A 16,501-nucleotide genomic window follows, 5' to 3' on the forward strand; every position below is an offset into this window, starting at 1 on the left:
CCTCTGATGGTTCTGGTCATGGTTGGGGTCAAACAGGGTTCAAACTGACCTTCATATTCTAGTTTCTGGGCAGTAGTAATAACCAGATTACGTTTTTTATCCGGCCGTGCAAATACTGCCCCCTACCCCCAACAGGTTAACATCAATGACTATAAATGTGATGAAATATGACTATAACACGTCTAGCCAACTGAATTGTTTGATTTCAGGGGCTAACCGAACTGTGTAATTTAACGTCTGTAGATCGCTAGCTACTGTAGCTATAGTATAGTGTGCCGCATGTTGTGTGCAGGCAAGTTAGCATTGGCTATAAAATATTTTTCTGACAGAAATTGATGATCTGAAATATTTTTCTGACAGACATTGATGATACCCGGTGAATATATGAGGGAATTGTGCTTAGTTGGCAAAGAAATAAAAATAATGTGTTTGTTTTCTCTCCCTGTTTCAGCTACTCCTGGCGTCAGAAGGAGAGGGCGAGGATAGTGCTGCAGCAGGGATTGGGGCTCGCTCCTGCCCCCCAGTGTCACCGCCCAGCCCCTCCACTACTAGCGGGAGGGAATCCAGGCACTCTTCCCTTTCCCCTACGCCGCCTCCCCGGTCCCACGCCAGACCACCCAGCAAGGACGGCCTTCCCATTCTGCCAGCCCACCTGGAGCAACAACCCCGCACTTTCTGGCCCCTCCCAAACCCTGCAAGCCCAAGGACAACAGAGGGGCTCCTCTTTACCTCCTCCAGTGCCAAGGACAACTGCTTGGCGGAGGACAAAGAGGAGGGGACAGCCGGGAAGAACGGCAGTCACGAGCAGTACGTCTGCTCCAAATGCGGGTTGCCGAAGCGGCGGGAGACGGGGCTCTGTTGCTGGGGGGGTAAGACCGTGGCCCAGTGGCTGGTGGAAATGAAGGACACTAAGGGGCGAGGTGAAGGTGGTCGGATGTTTTTATTGTAAATAGTTCCCTGTTCCCCTCTACCTGGACCGAGACCTTGAGCGCGGTGTAGAGGCTTGTGTGTGTTGAGGACCCTCAGAGCTATATTGTCTGTAGTCTATAAGACTACTGGTAGGTTAACCCATGGTAAGCAGTCCTGAGGCAGGACACCAGGCTAACATCGGTCCGTTCCCAAGCAAAATGCATGTTTTATGAGCACATGAACATTTTATTTACATAGTTCAATAAAATGACTGTATAGCAAAGACAGACAGGATCGTGATGAACCTGTAAAAAATATTTTATAGACATTAAAATATACATATACAAATCAAACATGACTTATCAATACATCCAGTGAAAACTCAAATTCTTTGTAGAGCTAATGTTTTTTTCAACAGCAGTAGCTATAACACATAGGTAAAACAATATAAGGCATGAATAGCTTACCTTTTGCAAGAATAGACATTTCTGTCCACAGGTCAGTGGCCCAGATGCACTTTCTTCAAACTGCTCTTGATGGTGTAACACCAATCAATCAATGCTCCAGGCGCCCTATCACCACATATGCATATTAACTTCAGGATTGGTGGGTACCCTGCGGGACGGTTGATTTAACGTAGGCTAATGCGATTAGCATGAGGTTGTAAGTAACAAGAACATTTCCCAGGACATAGACATATCTGATAGTGTCAGAAAGCTTTCTTGTTAATCTAACGGCACTGTCCAATTTACAGTAGCTATTACAGTGAAATAATATGATGCTATTGTTTGAGGAGAGTGCACAGTTTTGAACATGAAAAGTTATTAATAAACAAACTAAGCACATTTTGGCAGTCTTGATACAACATTTTTAACAGAAATGCAATGGTTCATTGGATCAGACTAAAACTTTGCACATAAGCTGCTGCCATCTAGTGGCCAATATCTAAATTGCACCTGGGCTGGAATGGCCTTTCTCTTGCATTTCAAAGATGGTATTTGTATTATGTTTTACCAGATAAAATGTGTTATATTCTCCTACATTCCTGTTACATTTCCACAAACTTCAAAGTGTTTCAAATGGTACCAAAAAAATGCATATCCTTACTTCAGGGCCTGAGCTACAGGCAGTTAGATTTGGGTATGTCATTTTAGGTGATAATTTAAAAAAAGGGGGCCCATCCTTAAGAGGTTTCTAAGTAGCCATGTGCTTTGAGAGGCTTTGAGCACCCGGTCAAAGAGTGATAACAGGCACAGAAGATCAGTCTACAGTAGGAGTTTTAATGATGAACCAGAGTATACAAGTGGTCTGTGTACAGAGGGAAACAGGATGAAAGAGAGCATTATTGCAATGTAAATCCAATAAACAATATACATTAAATAATACATGTCAGCTCAATCTCTATACACAATTTACAATGATAGAAAAATAACACCATAATTCCTCTCATGGGAGTTAACATTACAACACCAACTAGGCTAATCACATAATAGTAATACATGGTCGGAGAACTGGTGAAGTAATGCCCTCCATGGATCTCTTGCGCAGGTGGCCAAAAAAATAAAATGTGTATTTTGTGTGTGCTTGATCTTGTGAATTCTGAACTATGTAACTCCTATCTATCTTCTGATAATTTCCGCATAATCTCCCAGATGTCTTCTTTCCAAATATACAAAGTGTTTGGATGTCAGATTCATGTAATTCCACATGAATAGCAGTTACTTTTGTATGTCTATTTAGGCGGAAATCTACATTTCGCCATTTTGTGTGTCATCTCATGCGTTTCTAAATTCCCTTACTGGGTATAACTCTTTCCACACTGCAAGCATTGGAATGGCTTCTCTCGTGTGTATTCTCTTGTGCGCTTTCAGATGCCATGACTGGATAAATCCCATTCCACACTGAGAGCATTGGAAAGGCCTCTCTACAGAGTGTTTTCTCTCATGCTTTTTCATGTCCCCTAATGATAAATACTTATTTTCACACTGGGAGTAGTGATAGGGCTTGTCTTCTGTGTGTGTGTATATATCTTATGTGATTTAAGGGACCCCAACCGTGTAAAACTCTTTCCACACTGGGAGCAGTGGTAAGGCTTCACTCCTGTGTGTGTTCTCTCATGCTCATTCAGTTGCCCTGACCAGCTAAAACGACTTTTACAATGGGAACAGTGATAAGGCTTTTCCCCTGTGTGAATTCTTTCATGGGATTTCAGGTCCCCTGATCGGGAAAATGTCCTTCCACACTGAGAGCATTGGAATGGTTTTTCCCCTGTGTGTATTCTCTTATGCTCGTTCAAATGTGTTGACTGGATAAATCTCTTTCCACACTGGAAGCATTGGTAAGGCTTGTCTCCTGTGTGTATTCTTTTATGTATTTCAAGGCTCCCTAACCGTGTAAAACTCTTTCCACACTGAGAGCAATGATAAGGCTTCTTCCCTGCATGTGTTCTCTTATGGTTTTTCAGGCTCCATAAACGGGTATAACTCTTTCCACACTGTGAACAGTGGTGTCGTCTCGCTGGTTCAGACGTGTCTGGTTCCTCTGAGTCGGGTCTCTCTTCTGCCAAAGACAAACAAAGTGGTTAAACAGGGAAACCTGAATGAAATCTCCACTTACATTTGTAATTTTAATCATTTAGCAGACGCTCTTATCCAGAGAGACTTCCAGTCAAGTGCTCTTAGCATGTGATGCATGTGCTCTATTGTTTACATGACCCATGTATTTTTACACTGTGTGGCTTTAAGGGAATAGTATGGTCACTATCCAGAGCAACTTGTTAATGCATCCATCTTAAGGTAGCTAGGTGAGACAAACACAACAGTGATAGTAACCACATGTTCCCTCAGTTAAATGTGATAATTTATAATGACCTGGCCTGTGTCCCATAATATAACCAGGCTAATAATGACTAGCCATCTGTTAAATTAGCATTCCCCTGTGTTCTTACATTGATTTAGATTTATTTACTGTAACAGCAAAGAAAAGAGATACCACGACAACAAAACAAAAACGTGGGGAGGTCTGATTTCCCCATTATTTTCAGGTTCTCTCACTCAAAATCACACTTTTCAATAGAAAAACATAATTGAATGTTCTAATTCCACAACAATGTTGAAACCACATCAGGGGAAATCTGGGGAAATCTGAATGTTTGTGTGTAGTTACCCTTTAATTCTAGTGCCACCAGCCAGACAGCCTTGTTTGTCTAGCAGTGTTTCTGTAGTGCAGTTGTGATGGGGAGTTTTCAAAACAAAATGGCCAATGCATTGATGCAAATAATCACGATTCTGCCAGGTAGGCATAGGATATTTTTTAATTGTCTTTCCGTCTACCTGAATACATTAGCATCGCTAACGGCTACACAAAGTGGTAGACATATAGGACCAACGTGCACCGCACACACAGGGTTCAACATTCAAGTATAATTTACCAGTGGCAGACTGGGCCAGCTCCAACTGAAATTTACTGTCCAGGGGATAAGATCTGACGATATGACAGGAAACTGAATGATGCGTGCATAATTTAAATAGCAGATTATTTTATCTTTCATTTGCTCGCTGAGCAAGTCACAGAGTTCATATAGACATTGGCAAGTCAAATTCAAGGACTTAAGGACTTTTCAAGCACTTGATTGTAATTTTCAAGGACCGACATTTTAAGGTTAATTGTTGTAATAGCCTATAGGATAAAAATCCCCCCCAAAATGTATGCTAAAAACATATGCATTAGCCTACCACTAACAATAATGTGTATTTTATTTAACTACCCAATGGCATTATGCATTGATGTTCACATAATTAACATTCTAAAATATGTCAGAATAATGTGGGCAATGCCTGACTAAATAAACAGCATGCTCCCCACAAACACACGAATGAAGTCTGTCCATGTGGTACTAGTCAGTCTGTCCATGTGGTACTAGTCAGTCTGTCCATGTGGTACTAGTCAGTCTGTCCATGTGGTACTAGTCAGTCTGTCCATGTGGTGGTAGTCAGTCTGTCCATGTGGTGGTAGTCAGTCTGTCCATGTGGTACTAGTCAGTCTGTCCATGTGGTACTAGTCAGTCTGTCCATGTGGTACTACTCAGTCTGTCCATGTGGTAGTAGTCAGTCTGTCCATGTGGTAGTAGTCAGTCTGTCCATGTGGTAGTAGTCAGTCTGACCATGTGGTAGTAGTCAGTCTGAACATGTGGTACTAGTCAGTCTGTCCATGTGGTACTAGTCAGTCTGTCCATGTGGTACTAGTCAGTCTGTCCATGTGGTACTAGTCAGTCTGTCCATGTGGTAGTAGTCAGTCTGTCCATGTGGTAGTAGTCAGTCTGTCCATGTGGTAGTAGTCAGTCTGAACATGTGGTAGTAGTCAGTCTGAACATGTGGTACTAGTCAGTCTGTCCATGTGGTACTAGTCAGTCTGTCCATGTGATAGTAGTCTGTCTGTCCATGTGATAGTTGTCTGTCTGTCCATGTGGTACTAGTCATTCTGTCCATGTGGTACTAGTCAGTCTGTCCATGTGGTACTAGTCAGTCTGTCCATGTGATAGTAGTCAGTCTGTCCATGTGGTAGTAGTCAGTCTGTCCATGTGGTAGTAGTCAGTCTGACCATGTGGTAGTAGTCAGTCTGAACATGTGGTACTAGTCAGTCTGTCCATGTGGTACTAGTCAGTCTGTCCATGTGATAGTAGTCTGTCTGTCCATGTGATAGTTGTCTGTCTGTCCATGTGGTACTAGTCAGTCTGTCCATGTGGTACTAGTCAGTCTGTCCATGTGGTACTAGTCAGTCTGTCCATGTAATAGTAGTCAGTCTGTCCATGTGGTAGTAGTCAGTCTGTCCATGTGGTAGTAGTCAGTCTGTCCATGTGGTAGTAGTCAGTCTGACCATGTGGTAGTAGTCAGTCTGTCCATGTGGTAGTAGTCAGTCTGTCCATGTGGTAGTAGTCAATCTGTCCATGTGGTACTAGTCAGTCTGTCCATGTGGTACTAGTCAGTCTGTCCATGTGGTACTAGTCAGTCTGTCCATGTGGTACTAGTCAGTCTGTCCATGTGGTACTAGTCAGTCTGTCCATGTGGTACTAGTCAGTCTGTCCATGTGGTACTAGTCAGTCTGTCCATGTGGTGGTAGTCAGTCTGTCCATGTGGTGGTAGTCAGTCTGTCCATGTGGTGGTAGTCAGTCTGTCCATGTGGTGGTAGTCAGTCTGTCCATGTGGTGGTAGTCAGTCTGTCCATGTGGTACTAGTCAGTCTGTCCATGTGGTACTAGTCAGTCTGTCAGTCTGTCCATGTGGTACTAGTCAGTCTGTCAGTCTGTCCATGTGGTACTAGTCAGTCTGTCCATGTGGTACTAGTCAGTCTGTCCATGTGGTACTAGTCAGTCTGTCAGTCTGTCCATGTGGTACTAGTCAGTCTGTCCATGTGGTACTAGTCAGTCTGTCCATGTGGTACTAGTCAGTCTGTCAGTCTGTCCATGTGGTACTAGTCAGTCTGTCAGTCTGTCCATGTGGTACTAGTCAGTCTGTCCATGTGGTACTAGTCAGTCTGTCCATGTGGTACTAGTCAGTCTGTCACTCTGTCCATGTGGTACTAGTCAGTCTGTCAGTCTGTCCATGTGGTACTAGTCAGTCTGTCCATGTGGTACTAGTCAGTCTGTCCATGTGGTACTAGTCAGTCTGTCCATGTGGTACTAGTCAGTCTGTCCATGTGGTACTAGTCAGTCTGTCCATGTGGTACTAGTCAGTCTGTCCATGTGGTACTAGTCAGTCTGTCAGTCTGTCCATGTGGTACTAGTCAGTCTGTCAGTCTGTCCATGTGGTACTAGTCAGTCTGTCCATGTGGTACTAGTCAGTCTGTCCATGTGGTACTAGTCAGTCTGTCAGTCTGTCCATGTGGTACTAGTCAGTCTGTCAGTCTGTCCATGTGGTACTAGTCAGTCTGTCCATGTGGTACTAGTCAGTCTGTCCATGTGGTACTAGTCAGTCTGTCAGTCTGTCCATGTGGTACTAGTCAGTCTGTCAGTCTGTCCATGTGGTACTAGTCAGTCTGTCAGTCTGTCCATGTGGTACTAGTCAGTCTGTCCATGTGGTACTAGTCAGTCTGTCCATGTGGTACTAGTCAGTCTGTCAGTCTGTCCATGTGGTACTAGTCAGTCTGTCAGTCTGTCCATGTGGTACTAGTCAGTCTGTCCATGTGGTACTAGTCAGTCTGTCCATGTGGTACTAGTCAGTCTGTCAGTCTGTCCATGTGGTACTAGTCAGTCTGTCCATGTGGTACTAGTCAGTCTGTCCATGTGGTACTAGTCAGTCTGTCCATGTGGTAGTAGTCAGTCTGTCCATGTGGTAGTAGTCTGTCTGTCCATGTGGTAGTAGTCTGTCTGTCCATGTGATAGTTGTCAGTCTGTCCATGTGGTGGTAGTCAGTCTGTCCATGTGGTACTAGTCAGTCTGTCCATGTGGTACTAGTCAGTCTGTCCATGTGGTACTAGTCAGTCTGTCCATGTGGTACTAGTCAGTCTGTCCATGTGGTACTAGTCAGTCTGTCCATGTGGTACTAGTCAGTCTGTCCATGTGGTACTAGTCAGTCTGTCCATGTGGTACTAGTCAGTCTGTCCATGTGGTACTAGTCAGTCTGTCAGTCTGTCCATGTGGTACTAGTCAGTCTGTCAGTCTGTCCATGTGGTACTAGTCAGTCTGTCCATGTGGTACTAGTCAGTCTGTCCATGTGGTACTAGTCAGTCTGTCAGTCTGTCCATGTGGTACTAGTCAGTCTGTCCATGTGGTACTAGTCAGTCTGTCCATGTGGTACTAGTCAGTCTGTCCATGTGGTAGTAGTCAGTCTGTCCATGTGGTAGTAGTCTGTCTGTCCATGTGGTAGTAGTCTGTCTGTCCATGTGATAGTTGTCAGTCTGTCCATGTGGTGGTAGTCAGTCTGTCCATGTGGTACTAGTCAGTCTGTCCATGTGGTACTAGTCAGTCTGTCCATGTGGTACTAGTCAGTCTGTCCATGTGGTACTAGTCAGTCTGTCCATGTGGTACTAGTCAGTCTGTCCATGTGGTACTAGTCAGTCTGTCCATGTGGTACTAGTCAGTCTGTCCATGTGGTACTAGTCAGTCTGTCCATGTGGTACTAGTCAGTCTGTCAAAGTGGTACTAGTCAGTCTGTCCATGTGGTACTAGTCAGTCTGTCCATGTGGTACTAGTCAGTCTGTCCATGTGGTGGTAGTCAGTCTGTCCATGTGGTGGTAGTCAGTCTGTCCATGTGGTGGTAGTCAGTCTGTCCATGTGGTGGTAGTCAGTCTGTCCATGTGGTACTAGTCAGTCTGTCCATGTGATAGTAGTCAGTCTGTCCATGTGGTAGTAGTCAGTCTGTCCATGTGGTAGTAGTCAGTCTGTCCATGTGGTAGTAGTCAGTCTGTCCATGTGGTACTAGTCAGTCTGTCCATGTGGTGGTAGTCAGTCTGTCCATGTGGTGGTAGTCAGTCTGTCCATGTGGTGGTAGTCAGTCTGTCCATGTGGTACTAGTCAGTCTGACCATGTGGTACTAGTCAGTCTGTCCATGTGGTACTAGTCAGTCTGTCAGTCTGTCCATGTGGTGGTAGTCAGTCTGTCCATGTGGTGGTAGTCAGTCTGTCCATGTGGTGGTAGTCAGTCTGTCCATGTGGTGGTAGTCAGTCTGTCCATGTGGTGGTAGTCAGTCTGTCCATGTGGTACTAGTCAGTCTGTCCATGTGGTGGTAGTCAGTCTGTCCATGTGGTGGTAGTCAGTCTGTCCATGTGGTACTAGTCAGTCTGTCCATGTGGTGGTAGTCAGTCTGTCCATGTGGTGGTAGTCAGTCTGTCCATGTGGTGGTAGTCAGTCTGTCCATGTGGTGGTAGTCAGTCTGTCCATGTGGTGGTAGTCAGTCTGTCCATGTGGTGGTAGTCAGTCTGTCCATGTGGTACTAGTCAGTCTGTCAGTCTGTCCATGTGGTACTAGTCAGTCTGTCAGTCTGTCCATGTGGTACTAGTCAGTCTGTCCATGTGGTACTAGTCAGTCTGTCCATGTGGTACTAGTCAGTCTGTCAGTCTGTCCATGTGGTACTAGTCAGTCTGTCAGTCTGTCCATGTGGTACTAGTCAGTCTGTCCATGTGGTGGTAGTCAGTCTGTCCATGTGGTACTAGTCAGTCTGTCCATGTGGTACTAGTCAGTCTGTCCATGTGGTACTAGTCAGTCTGTCCATGTGGTACTAGTCAGTCTGTCCATGTGGTAGTAGTCTGTCTGTCCATGTGGTAGTAGTCTGTCTGTCCATGTGATAGTTGTCTGTCTGTCCATGTGGTACTAGTCAGTCTGTCCATGTGGTACTAGTCAGTCTGTCCATGTGGTACTAGTCAGTCTGTCCATGTGGTAGTAGTCAGTCTGTCCATGTGGTAGTAGTCAGTCTGACCATGTGGTAGTAGTCAGTCTGACCATGTGGTAGTAGTCAGTCTGTCCATGTGGTACTAGTCAGTCTGTCCATGTGGTACTAGTCAGTCTGTCCATGTGGTACTAGTCAGTCTGTCCATGTGGTACTAGTCAGTCTGTCCATGTGGTACTAGTCAGTCTGACCATGTGGTACTAGTCAGTCTGACCATGTGGTAGTAGTCAGTCTGTCCATGTGGTAGTAGTCTGTCTGTCCATGTGGTACTAGTCAGTCTGTCCATGTGGTACTAGTCAGTCTGTCAATGTGGTACTAGTCAGTCTGTCCATGTGGTGGTAGTCAGTCTGTCCATGTGGTGGTAGTCAGTCTGTCCATGTGGTACTAGTCAGTCTGTCCATGTGGTACTAGTCAGTCTGTCCATGTGGTACTAGTCAGTCTGTCCATGTGGTACTAGTCAGTCTGTCAAAGTGGTACTAGTCAGTCTGTCCATGTGGTACTAGTCAGTCTGTCCATGTGGTGGTAGTCAGTCTGTCCATGTGGTACTAGTCAGTCTGTCCATGTGATAGTAGTCAGTCTGTCCATGTGGTAGTAGTCAGTCTGTCCATGTGGTAGTAGTCAGTCTGTCCATGTGGTAGTAGTCAGTCTGTCCATGTGGTAGTAGTCAGTCTGTCCATGTGGTACTAGTCAGTCTGTCCATGTGGTACTAGTCAGTCTGTCAGTCTGTCCATGTGGTACTAGTCAGTCTGTCAGTCTGTCCATGTGGTACTAGTCAGTCTGTCCATGTGGTACTAGTCAGTCTGTCCATGTGGTACTAGTCAGTCTGTCAGTCTGTCCATGTGGTACTAGTCAGTCTGTCAGTCTGTCCATGTGGTACTAGTCAGTCTGTCCATGTGGTACTAGTCAGTCTGTCCATGTGGTACTAGTCAGTCTGTCCATGTGGTACTAGTCAGTCTGTCCATGTGGTACTAGTCAGTCTGTCCATGTGGTACTAGTCAGTCTGTCAGTCTGTCCATGTGGTACTAGTCAGTCTGTCAGTCTGTCCATGTGGTACTAGTCAGTCTGTCCATGTGGTACTAGTCAGTCTGTCCATGTGGTACTAGTCAGTCTGTCCATGTGGTACTAGTCAGTCTGTCCATGTGGTACTAGTCAGTCTGTCCATGTGGTACTAGTCAGTCTGTCAGTCTGTCCATGTGGTACTAGTCAGTCTGTCAGTCTGTCCATGTGGTACTAGTCAGTCTGTCCATGTGGTACTAGTCAGTCTGTCCATGCGGTACTAGTCAGTCTGTCCATGTGGTACTAGTCAGTCTGTCCATGTGGTACTAGTCAGTCTGTCAGTCTGTCCATGTGGTACTAGTCAGTCTGTCCATGTGGTACTAGTCAGTCTGTCCATGTGGTACTAGTCAGTCTGTCCATGTGGTAGTAGTCAGTCTGACCATCTGGTAGTAGTCAGTCTGACCATGTGGTAGTAGTCAGTCTGTCCATGTGGTACTAGTCAGTCTGTCCATGTGGTACTAGTCAGTCTGTCCATGTGGTACTAGTCAGTCTGTCCATGTGGTACTAGTCAGTCTGTCCATGTGGTACTAGTCAGTCTGACCATGTGGTACTAGTCAGTCTGACCATGTGGTACTAGTCAGTCTGTCCATGTGGTAGTAGTCAGTCTGTCCATGTGGTAGTAGTCTGTCTGTCCATGTGGTACTAGTCAGTCTGTCCATGTGGTACTAGTCAGTCTGTCAATGTGGTACTAGTCAGTCTGTCCATGTGGTGGTAGTCAGTCTGTCCATGTGGTGGTAGTCAGTCTGTCCATGTGGTACTAGTCAGTCTGTCCATGTGGTACTAGTCAGTCTGTCCATGTGGTACTAGTCAGTCTGTCCATGTGGTACTAGTCAGTCTGTCAAAGTGGTACTAGTCAGTCTGTCCATGTGGTACTAGTCAGTCTGTCCATGTGGTGGTAGTCAGTCTGTCCATGTGGTACTAGTCAGTCTGTCCATGTGGTAGTAGTCAGTCTGTCCATGTGGTAGTAGTCAGTCTGTCCATGTGGTAGTAGTCAGTCTGTCCATGTGGTAGTAGTCAGTCTGTCCATGTGGTAGTAGTCAGTCTGTCCATGTGGTACTAGTCAGTCTGTCCATGTGGTGGTAGTCAGTCTGTCCATGTGGTGGTAGTCAGTCTGTCCATGTGGTGGTAGTCAGTCTGTCCATGTGGTACTAGTCAGTCTGACCATGTGGTACTAGTCAGTCTGTCCATGTGGTACTAGTCAGTCTGTCAGTCTGTCCATGTGGTACTAGTCAGTCTGTCAGTCTGTCCATGTGGTACTAGTCAGTCTGTCCATGTGGTGGTAGTCAGTCTGTTCATGTGGTGGTAGTCAGTCTGTCCATGTGGTACTAGTCAGTCTGTCCATGTGGTGGTAGTCAGTCTGTCCATGTGGTGGTAGTCAGTCTGTCCATGTGGTGGTAGTCAGTCTGTCCATGTGGTGGTAGTCAGTCTGTCCATGTGGTGGTAGTCAGTCTGTCCATGTGGTACTAGTCAGTCTGTCAGTCTGTCCATGTGGTACTAGTCAGTCTGTCCATGTGGTACTAGTCAGTCTGTCCATGTGGTACTAGTCAGTCTGTCCATGTGGTACTAGTCAGTCTGTCCATGTGGTACTAGTCAGTCTGTCCATGTGGTACTAGTCAGTCTGTCCATGTGGTAGTAGTCTGTCTGTCCATGTGGTAGTAGTCTGTCTGTCCATGTGATAGTTGTCTGTCTGTCCATGTGGTACTAGTCAGTCTGTCCATGTGGTACTAGTCAGTCTGTCCATGTGGTACTAGTCAGTCTGTCCATGTGGTGGTAGTCAGTCTGTCCATGTGGTGGTAGTCAGTCTGTCCATGTGGTACTAGTCAGTCTGTCCATGTGGTACTAGTCAGTCTGTCCATGTGGTAGTAGTCTGTCTGTCCATGTGGTACTAGTCAGTCTGTCCATGTGGTGGTAGTCAGTCTGTCCATGTGGTGGTAGTCAGTCTGTCCATGTGGTACTAGTCAGTCTGTCCATGTGGTACTAGTCAGTCTGTCCATGTGGTAGTAGTCTGTCTGTCCATGTGGTAGTAGTCTGTCTGTCCATGTGATAGTTGTCTGTCTGTCCATGTGGTACTAGTCAGTCTGTCCATGTGGTACTAGTCAGTCTGTCCATGTGGTACTAGTCAGTCTGTCCATGTGGTGGTAGTCAGTCTGTCCATGTGGTGGTAGTCAGTCTGTCCATGTGGTACTAGTCAGTCTGTCCATGTGGTACTAGTCAGTCTGTCCATGTGGTACTAGTCAGTCTGTCCATGTGGTACTAGTCAGTCTGTCCATGTGGTACTAGTCAGTCTGTCCATGTGGTACTAGTCAGTCTGTCCATGTGGTACTAGTCAGTCTGACCATGTGGTACTAGTCAGTCTGTCCATGTGGTACTAGTCAGTCTGTCAGTCTGTCCATGTGGTACTAGTCAGTCTGTCCATGTGGTACTAGTCAGTCTGTCCATGTGGTACTAGTCAGTCTGTCCATGTGGTACTAGTCAGTCTGTCCATGTGGTACTAGTCAGTCTGTCCATGTGGTACTAGTCAGTCTGTCCATGTGGTACTAGTCAGTCTGTCCATGTGGTGGTAGTCAGTCTGTCCATGTGGTGGTAGTCAGTCTGTCCATGTGGTGGTAGTCAGTCTGTCCATGTGGTGGTAGTCAGTCTGTCCATGTGGTGGTAGTCAGTCTGTCCATGTGGTGGTAGTCAGTCTGTCCATGTGGTGGTAGTCAGTCTGTCCATGTGGTGGTAGTCAGTCTGTCCATGTGGTACTAGTCAGTCTGTCCATGTGGTACTAGTCAGTCTGTCCATGTGGTACTAGTCAGTCTGTCCATGTGGTGGTAGTCAGTCTGTCCATGTGGTGGTAGTCAGTCTGTCCATGTGGTGGTAGTCAGTCTGTCCATGTGGTGGTAGTCAGTCTGTCCATGTGGTGGTAGTCAGTCTGTCCATGTGGTGGTAGTCAGTCTGTCCATGTGGTACTAGTCAGTCTGTCCATGTGGTACTAGTCAGTGTGTCAGTCTGTCCATGTGGTACTAGTCAGTCTGTCCATGTGGTGGTAGTCAGTCTGTCCATGTGGTGGCAGTCAGTCTGTCCATGTGGTACTAGTCAGTCTGTCCATGTGGTACTAGTCAGTCTGTCCATGTGGTTCTAGTCAGTCTGTCCATGTGGTACTAGTCAGTCTGTCCATGTGGTACTAGTCAGTCTGTCCATGTGGTACTAGTCAGTCTGTCCATGTGGTGGTAGTCAGTCTGTCCATGTGGTGGTAGTCAGTCTGTCCATGTGGTGGTAGTCAGTCTGTCCATGTGGTGGTAGTCAGTCTGTCCATGTGGTGGTAGTCAGTCTGTCCATGTGGTGGTAGTCAGTCTGTCCATGTGGTGGTAGTCAGTCTGTCCATGTGGTGGTAGTCAGTCTGTCCATGTGGTGGTAGTCAGTCTGTCCATGTGGTGGTAGTCAGTCTGTCCATGTGGTACTAGTCAGTCTGTCCATGTGGTACTAGTCAGTCTGTCCATGTGGTACTAGTCAGTCTGTCCATGTGGTGGTAGTCAGTCTGTCCATGTGGTGGTAGTCAGTCTGTCCATGTGGTGGTAGTCAGTCTGTCCATGTGGTGGTAGTCAGTCTGTCCATGTGGTGGTAGTCAGTCTGTCCATGTGGTGGTAGTCAGTCTGTCCATGTGGTACTAGTCAGTCTGTCCATGTGGTACTAGTCAGTGTGTCAGTCTGTCCATGTGGTACTAGTCAGTCTGTCCATGTGGTGGTAGTCAGTCTGTCCATGTGGTGGCAGTCAGTCTGTCCATGTGGTACTAGTCAGTCTGTCCATGTGGTACTAGTCAGTCTGTCCATGTGGTTCTAGTCAGTCTGTCCATGTGGTACTAGTCAGTCTGTCCATGTGGTACTAGTCAGTCTGTCCATGTGGTACTAGTCAGTCTGTCCATGTGGTGGTAGTCAGTCTGTCCATGTGGTGGTAGTCAGTCTGTCCATGTGGTGGTAGTCAGTCTGTCCATGTGGTGGTAGTCAGTCTGTCCATGTGGTGGTAGTCAGTCTGTCCATGTGGTGGTAGTCAGTCTGTCCATGTGGTGGTAGTCAGTCTGTCCATGTGGTACTAGTCAGTCTGTCCATGAGGTACTAGTCAGTGTGTCAGTCTGTCCATGTGGTACTAGTCAGTCTGTCCATGTGGTGGTAGTCAGTCTGTCCATGTGGTGGCAGTCAGTCTGTCCATGTGGTACTAGTCAGTCTGTCCATGTGGTACTAGTCAGTCTGTCCATGTGGTTCTAGTCAGTCTGTCCATGTGGTACTAGTCAGTCTGTCCATGTGGTACTAGTCAGTCTGTCCATGTGGTACTAGTCAGTCTGTCCATGTGGTACTAGTCAGTCTGTCCATGTGGTGGTAGTCAGTCTGTCCATGTGGTGGTAGTCAGTCTGTCCATGTGGTGGTAGTCAGTCTGTCCATCTGGTGGTAGTCAGTCTGTCCATGTGGTGGTAGTCAGTCTGTCCATGTGGTACTAGTCAGTCTGTCCATGTGGTACTAGTCAGTCTGTCCATGTGGTACTAGTCAGTCTGTCCATGTGGTACTAGTCAGTCTGTCCATGTGGTGGTAGTCAGTCTGTCCATGTGGTGGTAGTCAGTCTGTCCATGTGGTGGTAGTCAGTCTGTCCATGTGGTGGTAGTCAGTCTGTCCATGTGGTGGTAGTCAGTCTGTCCATGTGGTGGTAGTCAGTCTGTCCATGTGGTACTAGTCAGTCTGTCCACGTGGTACTAGTCAGTCTGTCCATGTGGTACTAGTCAGTCTGTCCATGTGGTGGTAGTCAGTCTGTCCATGTGGTGGTAGTCAGTCTGTCCATGTGGTGGTAGTCAGTCTGTCCATGTGGTGGTAGTCAGTCTGTCCATGTGGTACTAGTCAGTCTGTCCATGTGGTGGTAGTCAGTCTGTCCATGTGGTGGTAGTCAGTCTGTCCATGTGGTGGTAGTCAGTCTGTCCATGTGGTGGTAGTCAGTCTGTCCATGTGGTGGTAGTCAGTCTGTCCATGTGGTGGTAGTCAGTCTGACCATGTGGTACTAGTCAGTCTGACCATGTGGTACTAGTCAGTCTGTCCATGTGGTACTAGTCAGTCTGTCCATGTGGTGGTAGTCAGTCTGTCCATGTGGTACTAGTCAGTCTGTCCATGTGGTACTAGTCAGTCTGTCCATGTGGTACTAGTCAGTCTGTCCATGTGGTAGTAGTCTGTCTGTCCATGTGATACTAGTCAGTCTGACCATGTGGTACTAGTCTGTCTGTCCATGTGGTACTAGTCAGTCTGACCATGTGGTAGTAGTCAGTCAGTCCATGTGGTACTAGTCAGTCTGTCCATGTGGTACTAGTCAGTCTGTCCATGTGGTACTAGTCAGTCTGTCCATGTGGTACTAGTCAGTCTGTCCATGTGGTACTAGTCAGTCTGTCCATGTGGTACTAGTCAGTCTGTCCATGTGGTACTAGTCAGTCTGTCAGTCTGTCCATGTGGTGGTAGTCAGTCTGTCCATGTGGTGGTAGTCAGTCTGTCCATGTGGTACTAGTCTGTCTTTCCATGTGGTACTAGTCAGTCTGTCCATGTGGTACTAGTCAGTCTGTCCATGTGGTACTAGTCAGTCTGTCCATGTGGTACTACTCAGTCTGTCCATGTGGTACTAGTCAGTCTGTCCATGTGGTACTAGTCAGTCTGTCCATGTGGTGGTAGTCAGTCTGTCCATGTGGTGGTAGTCAGTCTGTCCATGTGGTACTAGTCTGTCTGTCCATGTGGTACTAGTCAGTCTGTCCATGTGGTACTAGTCAGTCTGTCCATGTGGTACTAGTCAGTCTGTCAGTCTGTCCATGTGGTGGTAGTCAGTCTGTCCATGTGGTGGTAGTCAGTCTGTCCATGTGGTACTAGTCTGTCTGTCCATGTGGTACTAGTCAGTCTGTCCATGTGGTACTAGTCAGTCTGTCCATGTGGTACTAGTCAGTCTGTCCATGTGGTACTAGTCAGTCTGACCATGTGGTACTAGTCAGTCTGTCCATGTGGTACTAGTCAGTCTGTCAGTCTGTCCATGTGGTACTAGTCAGTCTGTCCATGTGGTGGTAGTCAGTCTGTCCATGTGGTACTAGTCAGTCTGTCCATGTGGTACTAGTCAGTCTGTCCATGTGGTGGTAGTCAGTCTGTCCATGTGGTACTAGTC

The 16,501-nt window shown here is 46.7% G+C and overlaps 1 long non-coding RNA gene across 1 annotated transcript in view; it reads right to left on the reverse strand.

Annotated features, from left to right (window-relative positions):
• Positions 1-2,169: 2,169 nt before the first annotated feature.
• Positions 2,170-16,501, reverse strand: part of LOC123731957 (uncharacterized) — an 86,274-nt gene continuing 71,942 nt past the window's right edge. The window contains exon 2 of the long non-coding RNA XR_006762940.1: positions 2,170-3,468. This is a non-coding gene — a long non-coding RNA (uncharacterized lncRNA). The remainder of the gene's footprint in view (positions 3,469-16,501) is intronic.

This window comes from Salmo salar, unplaced genomic scaffold, assembly GCF_905237065.1.
Source record: "Salmo salar unplaced genomic scaffold, Ssal_v3.1, whole genome shotgun sequence".
Classification (NCBI taxonomy): Eukaryota; Metazoa; Chordata; class Actinopteri; order Salmoniformes; family Salmonidae; genus Salmo; species Salmo salar.